Source organism: Lissotriton vulgaris, unplaced genomic scaffold (genome assembly GCF_964263255.1).
Source record: "Lissotriton vulgaris unplaced genomic scaffold, aLisVul1.2 SCAFFOLD_2573, whole genome shotgun sequence".
In the NCBI taxonomy this organism is placed as follows: domain Eukaryota; kingdom Metazoa; phylum Chordata; class Amphibia; order Caudata; family Salamandridae; genus Lissotriton; species Lissotriton vulgaris.
In genome coordinates, this window is record NW_028254733.1 from 524 (window position 1) to 9,382 (window position 8,859).

Genomic DNA, 8,859 nt, shown 5'->3' on the forward strand with positions numbered 1-8,859 from the left:
CGCATCCTAAAAGTGACGCAGTGAAATCTCATAGATTTCACTGCGTCACTATTACAAGGCTTTTTGCGGGGGAACGCCCCCTCTGCATACATTATACCTGACGCAGGTATAATGTGGCGCAGGGGTTTAAAAAGTGACGCATCTACCTAGATGCGTCACTTTTTAAATATGGGGCAACAAGGCGCATGTTTTACGCCGCAGATGCGTCACAAAAAGTGACGCATCCGCAGCGCAAAACTGACGCAAGGCCTCATAAATTAGGCCCCAGGACTACCACCATAACAGCCGCTTCTTCCACCACCATAGCCAGAGCCGCCTCCATAGTTTCCACCGTCCCCGCCATAGCCGTTGTATCCATCTCCGCCACCGTACCCACGGCTTCCACCTCCACCACCGAAGCCTCCTGGGCTGCTGAAGTTTCCTCCTCCACGACCACCGAAGTTGCTGCCGCCACCACCACCAACATTGCCGAAGCTGCTTTCTCGGCCACCACCAAAACTGCTTGAAACACCACAACCTCTTTGAGAACCAGCCGTCTGCATTTCTTGTTTGGAAAGTGCCTTCTTAACTTCACAGTTATGCCCATTGATTGTATGGTATTTCTGAACAACAATTTTGTCGACTACATCATGGTCATCGAATGTTACAAATGTGAAGCCTCTTTTCTTCCCGCTCTGGTGATCTTCCATTACTTCAATTGTTTCGATCTTTCCGTATTATTCGAAGTAGTCTCTTATATAATATTGGGCCATAATACCAAGGTGAAGTATCGCCGCTTTTTCGGCGAATTGTGCCGAGAAAGCGGCGATACTTCTAGCACCCTATTAATTAAGAAGGGCATGCTAACGTCTGCCTCAAGCCCACTTTGCATGTCAGCGAGAAACATCGCTAATGACATGCAAAGTGGGCGTTCCCACGTCCAACCACATGTAAAATGTGGTTGGAGGTGGTAACACCCTATTACCAAGGCAGGCGTTGGGAGAAGGAGACCTGCGATAAACTCGTTTTTCGCAGGTCTCCCAACGCCTGCTCTGATCAGGTGTTAGGCATTGATAACATGGGGGCGTGGATCATAAAGCTGAATCCACCCCCCATATTATCAAGGCACACATTAGCGTGACAACAACGCTTGTTATCACGCGCTAATGTTCCCTATCGCCGGACTTAATATCGCCTACGTGTTGCGCGTTGATAATGACGCGCTAACACGCCGATAAAATCCGGCGATAGCCGGCGATAGGGAAATGTGCGATGTGCGTTTTTTAACGCACTTCTTGGTAATACGGCCCATTCTTCTGTACCTTCCTTAATCCCCCAACAAAGATTGTTTTGACCGTCCAGTGTGCACCAGGCCTTGCAGGGTCTTGGCGTGACACTGCTCGCTCGATGCGTGAGTTTGCCCCATTGTTCGAATGTTCCTTGAAGCTGATCTGGCTCTGTGCGCCTGGCGCCCACGGCCGTCCGTCCTGGGTGCCACTCAGAGAGCAGGGAGCGAGGCTCGAGGCGCGGCCGGGCGAGGTCAGTCACACTCACGGTGCGGCGACTACCAGTGAAGTGACTGAATCAAGTCTGCAGTCACTAGTGTCAGCATTTGGTCTCCTGCGTGTCACCCACTATTAACCCCTTCCATGCGTCACCAGCATGGAAGGGGTTAAAGCCCACGCAACAGAAACGAAGCTTCCCTACGATTTGAAGAACGAATGTATTTACGTCTTATAAACATAAGAAGCATGCATTTCTCATTTGTACTATTCCATCAGATCTCTATTGAGCAGAGACCTTTCAAAAATTCTTCGCAGAATCTGTTATCAGCGCCACACAAAGTGCACCTGAACCCAGAGCAATCTACGTCTAACTTTTCAAGAAAAAATCAACTGATTTAGGCGTTCTACACGTATATGACATATTTTTAACATCATACAATTAGGGCGGCCTTACCCTGAATCCTTCAGTGTAACCAAAAGAACCAACTCCTATATTACCAAACAGTTTCAAAGTCAATGTCCAATAATTATCGATAATGGTCTTTCGCTGCTGGCAACAGGTCTATTCTTACACAGATGCATTGTGGGTATGCTGGATTTGCCATCTCTTTTATACCGCGGCCTCACTGGAGATTTCCTTCAGACTAAAGACTGCAATTCTTCTGACTGCCGACAGAGGGCCGCGCTCGGATTTACATTGTCATCCCTGCTCCCAGGCTATCTTCGAACTTTGCCTTATTAGACAGCTGTGACGTCTCCTCTGGAGACCCGCCCACTCCAGGGGAGGCAGAACCTCCAGCCCAGGGAGCCAGCTGCTAAGATCCCCTCCCCCATACATGCACAGGGTGCCAGGAAAGGGGGCAGGCTGCATTAATTGTCAAAATGAGGGTGGCCCTTCCACCTTTTTGCGAGTAAAAAGAGGAGGATAACAAATAACACTGGGCAGCTGATAATAAAATGTATCATTGAAAACTGTTTGATTTTTTGGGGCATATTCTCAAGGACTTATCATGAGTTATCAGCACTTTATCGCCGCCATAGTGGCGATAAATATATCGCGCCATTCACATGCTGGTGCTACCAACCGATATCACCAGTTCTCCTGCAATATAAGACAGCAACAAATAACACCACTGATATGCAGAGTAGGCGTTCCCGTGTAAAACGCCGCAACTACACCACTTTGCAACATTCACCACGACCAGCTAGATAACTGTGTCCAGATCTTCCTCATTAGTCCTGGTTTCCTGCTCTCTGAACTCATACCGGTCCAGAAGACAGGGATGAGCTTTGGTAAAAATCAGGAAGAGGCGGGGCACTAGGGGGATTATTTGGCATACAGCAATAATCCCAAATATGGCAGAGAAATGTTAGCCTGTGTTCTATCGGAGAAATACAAAATCATTTTCAATAATTAGCGGCAACTATCTTTCTTGGTGGCGACAGTTGCGTACTTGCAGCCAATGCATTTGGGCCCATATTTATAAAGGTTTTGCATTGCATTTTTTAATGCAGACCCGATGCATAATCCTTTTTGGTCTTTACAAAGTAACGCAAATGGCTATATGCATTGCTTTGAAAATAAAAGTAACTAAAAGTAGCGCATCGCGCTGCCTTGCATTATTTTGAATCAGGGAGGCGTTCCACGGGTGGTGCATGTGTATTCCTGTGCACCCATCCATGTTTTGTGATGCAAGTCCATATATACAAAGACCTGTAGACACAGATTTGCACCGAAATTCTGAGGCTGGAGCAACGAGCAGCAATGTCTTTATTTCTTCTTGTTATTTCCTGTTTGCGCGTGTGCTGCATTTGAAAGCAAGAAGCAAGAAGCCTCAAGGTATAGTTTTTGTGCAGGAAGGCGTTCCTTCCTGCACAAAAACTATCCTGACCATAACGCAAACATGCATGAACTATGGCGCAAGGGTACCCGCATTGGTGCAAGGCAGCCCAGAGTGTGCCAGAGCACGGAGAGAGCAGAACTGTGCCACTGTCCAGATGTTGTGCCATTTGATGGTACATATGCAACCTGGATTCGACACGGCAGGAAATCTCAAGTGAGGCCATCGTAAACATGCAGAGTAAGTACTGCAACTCTACTGACTTCAAAAAGAGGTCCTTGCTGTGGCACCTGCTCTTCCATTACCTTCATAACTGTTCCCAATTGGACAGCTCTGATGGTTCTTCTGTAGCCCAACCAACTCCAGGAGAGGCGAAACTCAGCCCTGCCTCGGCATGAGCAGACAGAAACAACAGAGTTCCGAGCAGAGCTGCTGCTAGAAATACACCTATCACTGTACAGGGTTCACTGACACAACATCGACGGAAAAAATATTGATGTTAAAAATATAGATGTATAAAATATCGACTTTTATATCAATCTAAAATAAAATATTATATATTAAATATATTAAATATAATATTAACAAAATTAAATACATTTAATATACATTTTAATAAAATATAACAAATAAACGTAATAAAAAAAGATACACACTCAAACAATAATTTATACATATATATTTACTTTAAAACAAATAGTAAACTAAACTATTACTTTTAATTTAAATGAAAAGTTTACAATAATATAAAATATAAAAATATATATTAATGATTTAAAATATAAAAAAAATAAAATCTTTAATAAATTAAACCATTAAACTATTAAAAAAAAATAAACTTACATTTTAAAATACAATCAATGCAACAATAGGGAAATTGTTGGACAGCAAAGGGGTAAAAATAACTATTGTTATACACAAATAGGGCTGCTCCCACCAGAATGACCTAAAAGGTGCTCAGGAGTGTTATGTTTGTGTGAGTGTGGACATTTCACAAAAAGTCCTCGCCCTTTAAAAACTTGGGGGCATATTAGCAAGGGCAGTATCGCCACTTTGGCGGCACTTTTTGCCGCTAAAGCAACAATATTTTATCACCCTATCAGCAAGCTGTCGCTAACAGCAGTTAGCGACAGCTTCTGGGCAATAGCGAACGGTTTGGGGCCTGCTTTGCATGTCAGCGATATTTATCGTAATGATATGCAAAGTGGGTGTACCCAAACTGGTAGCGACTGAAAGCAGTAACTAACACAGCTATCGCCTATTAGCAATGTAGGCGAAGCGATAAAAAAAGTCACGCTAAGCACGACTATCGCTAGTAATTACCACTTGCTGTAAACCTGACTTAACTAAATTCACCATAGCTTTAATGCGTGAATATTGCTGGATATCCTGCGATATTCAGGCATTTCACTGCTATCGCTGGATATTTTATCACGGTGTAGATAAACGTTGCTAATAGCATGTTTTCTCTGCTAAAATATCCAGCGATAGGCAGCGATAAAAATAAACGAACTAAGCAATTTTTGCGATAAATATCGCATGTTCTTGCTAATATGACCCTTGGTTTGATAGAGGGCGGGCGTACACCTGATGACAAGGATGCACTTCTAACTATGTGGGGGCCCAAAGTGAGAGAGTGAAATTAAAAGCTATTATAGATACCTCACTAAATTTTAATGAACTAGGTGACTGTATGGTGTATAAAAACAAGTGAGCGGCGAACCGGGGAGAGTTTTTACCCCCTCGTCATATATAATCGGGTCGGCATGTTTCTGCCTTGTGTCAACAGTGGTACATGGCATTCATCAGGACCTATGGGCCCGATTCACAGAATGAACTTAAAACTCAATCCTAAACGTGCTACTATTTTGGTATTCACCGAATGTACTTACTACTTTTGGCATTCACAGATTGAACGTACTACTTTTGGTACTCACAGAAGTTAGGATTTTGTCTTAAGTTTGTCTTGAGACAAACTTAAGACAAACTTAAGACAGACTTAAGATAAAATCCTAACTTAAGTCTGTCTTAAGTTTGTCTTAAGACAAACTTAAGACAAAATCCTAACTTCTATGAATACCAAAAGTAGTAAGTTCATTCTGTGAATGCCAAAAGTAGTCCGCATGGCAGGGAGGCAGGGAGGGGGATGGGTGGAAGGGATTGTTTCAAGTTTGTTCACAAGATGGTTATTACATGGTTCAATACACAGTCAGTTATGCAGTCGTAGCAGGCACTTAGAAACGCTTTACCTTTATTCTGAATAATCTCAATGGTCTTACTGGACATGTCGGGCATGAAACTGAAAGGCACGGTGCGGGATGAGGCAACTGTAGACCCTGGTACTATGGTGCCTACTCTCTCCCTACTCACATGGAATGTAAGGGGTCTTGGTGATAAGATTAAACAAGGCATAGTTCTCCAATGCATCAAAAGGGGTGGCCCGGCAGTAGTGTTGCTGCAAGAGACACATCTTACTGGCACATCAAGTAAGGCGATGGACAGATGGGGATACAAAATGGTGGTCCACTCAGAATTCACGTCAGGGTCAAGGGGGGTGGGCATACTCCTGAAGAAAAAATTTCCATTGATTGTGCATGATGTTAGGTCCGATAGCATGGGGAGATTTGCCGCTATAATTACGCAGTGGGAGGGACGGCCCCTAAACATCATGTCTATTTACATCCCCCCAGCGTTGCATGCAGTGGCCCTACCAAACCTCAGGGAGTTTCTGAGGGAGAGCTTATTATTGGAGGGGATTTTAATGCAACTATGAATGAAACCTTAGATAGATTCCCTGTCAGGTCTGGTACATTGGGACGGTCACACCTGGGGAGTTTCCTGGATGCTATGGGCCTTATAGATATGTGGAGAAGATACCACCCAACAGAACGCCAATTTACGTATCACTCGGGAGTCCATAACAGCCTAAAAAGGATAGATTATTTCTTGGGTTCCATGGGTAGCCTTAAAAATATAGAGACTATAGAAATCCGACCCCGGGGCATTTCAGACCATTCCCCAATATTGCTTAGGTACACCTACTACCAACAGAAGAGGTGTCGCATTTACCCGATACGCCCTGGTTATTTACAAGTTATGAAAATTAGAAGGGAGCTTAAAAAAGGAACAGACCAATATTTTCAAGACAATATGGGATTGGTTGCCTCACAGACCACCCTCTGGGAGGCGTTTAAGACTGTTGTCAGGGGTCAGGCCATTGCCTCCATTACGGCACATAAAAGGGAGGGGCAGCTAGAACTGCAGAATCTAGAGTCCGAAATGCACACTGCAGAAGCCCAGCACGCTGGGAATCCACCCCTGAAGATTCCCACAACCTCCAACTTAAGCAGCAACGACACAAAGAACACCTCACAGCATTGACCAGACAACAGATACAGGCAACGCGACACAAAGTATATGACATTGGCAACAAAGCCGGAAAGTTACTAGCATGGCTAGACAGGAGAGAAAAAAGTGAGAGGTGGATTGCGCAGCTCTACACAGAGGGGGGGAGGTCACAACCGACCCGCACAGAATAGTGGGCACACTGGCGCGACACTTTCAAGCCATTTACTCATCAGATTCGGAGATGTCCATAGAGGAGGCGCTGACTTATGTACAGTACCTCAACGTGCCCAAACTAACTCGGGAAGCGGTAAAAGAACTGGAGGGTGACCTAACGGTTGACAAGCTGCAAGCAGCCATTGGTGCGCTGCAGTCGGGCAAAGCTGTAGGTCCGAACGGCATTCCGATTGAGTTTTATAAAAGAACGGTAGACACCACTGCACCACTGCGCCTCACCTGTTAAACATGTTCATTGATAGTCTGAAGTTGGGTGAACTTCCACCGGACAAACGCACGGCCACAATAGTGGCTATTTTGAAACCTGGAAAGCCGGTGGATAGGTGTACCTCATACCGACCCATCTCCCTGATAAATGTGGCAGCCAAAATCCTGGCAAAACTGTTAGCCAGTCGGCTCACACCGCACTTGTCAGCACTCATACACCAAGACCAATCGGGCTTTATGCCAGGCAGGAACACGGCCCTTAATTTGAGGAGACTGCATGGGCTACTTGCTCGCGCAGTCTATCTGGAGGAGCCGGCGGTGGTGCTCTCATTAGACGCGCACATGGCGTTTGATATTGTCAAATGGCCTTTCACTTTGCAGTATTAAGGCACCTGGGGTTTGGACAAACATTTTGCTCTTGGGTTAGACTCCTGTACACCAAGCCTATGGCACATGTCACTGCCAATGGTCATATATCAGACGATTTTTCTCTAGCGAGGGGCATGCGCCAGGGCTGCCCACTGTCGCCGCTAATTTTCGCGCTGGTGTTGGAACCTGGCGGAGACACTGCTCATCTTGTCTCTTCCCTAACATTACACCTGTACAATAAGTTCTATGTAGGATTTTCAATTGGATAAGGCGAAGCCTAAGGGGGATGGCTGCTTCTCTCGGGATATTGTGAGAAGTTGGCCTGGTATATGCTGTCCACTAGTTATAGTGGGCACCTTGTACCAGTCCAAACAACCCTTTGTTTTTTTTTAAAACTTTTTATTAATTTTCAGTGTTTCAACAAAATGAGTCAGTCATTTACATAAGAAAGCCTCATAGCACCACACTTCATTAGTAAACAGCTTAACAAGTAGCAAAAATGCGCAGTTTTGCCAGCTGGCAGTAGTTAAAATCAAGCCCTGTCCCGCCACCCACAGCATTTCACCCTTTATCCGTCTCTGAGTCATCATCCTCTATCTGACGGGGGATCACAATTACCCCCCCTGTATTCATTCCATGTCCCCCAGATTTTAGTCCATTTTTTGGGGCATCCTCTACTACTAAACACCGCCCTTTCGGTTATCATGGCCTCATCCATGTCCCTCCCCACGCTAAAAGAGACGGCACCTCTACCCCACCTCATTTTTGTGCTAGATTCCTCTTAGCTATCATAATTCCTAGCATAACCCACCCCTGCCCATATCTTGTGAGATCATTTGGATCCCATATATTTATCAGGCTTCTGCGTGGATCTGGTATGAGCGACACCCCCTCTGATTGTGACATAGTGCGCAAGACTTGTGTTCAGTACGCTGCTATTCTGGGACATTCCCATATAGTATGAAAAAAGGTTCCTTCTTCTCCACAACCCCGGAGACAGAAGTGGTATTCTCTTCATCCCATCTTGTGCAGAACAAGTCTGGTGTAGTATGATCGGTGCAAGATTCGGAGCTGCACAAGCCTAAGGTGCGAGGGTATGCCCACCTCCCTTGGGGACGCCAACGCTTCTTGCCATTCTGAGTCGTCCATATCACCTACGTCTTGCGACCATTTAGCTCTCAGGTGTCCTGTTGGGTCGGGCAAGTTGTTCACTAATTTGCGGTAAGTAAAAGAGGTGGCTTTCTTCTGCATGTGATCAGTTAGTAACCTATCATCCATAGGGGATGCCTCCGGGTCTTCGGAGTATGTATGATAGCAGAAAAAGAGGTGTTCAAATCCAGTGGTTGTCCTAAAAAATGCGATAAAAAATGGAATAC

General features: G+C 45.1%; 1 pseudogene; it reads right to left on the reverse strand.

The window, feature by feature from the left end:
- Nucleotides 1-257: 257 nt before the first annotated feature.
- LOC147659425 (heterogeneous nuclear ribonucleoprotein A3 homolog 2 pseudogene) lies at nucleotides 258-5,611 on the reverse strand (annotated as a pseudogene).
- Nucleotides 5,612-8,859: the final 3,248 nt, after the last annotated feature.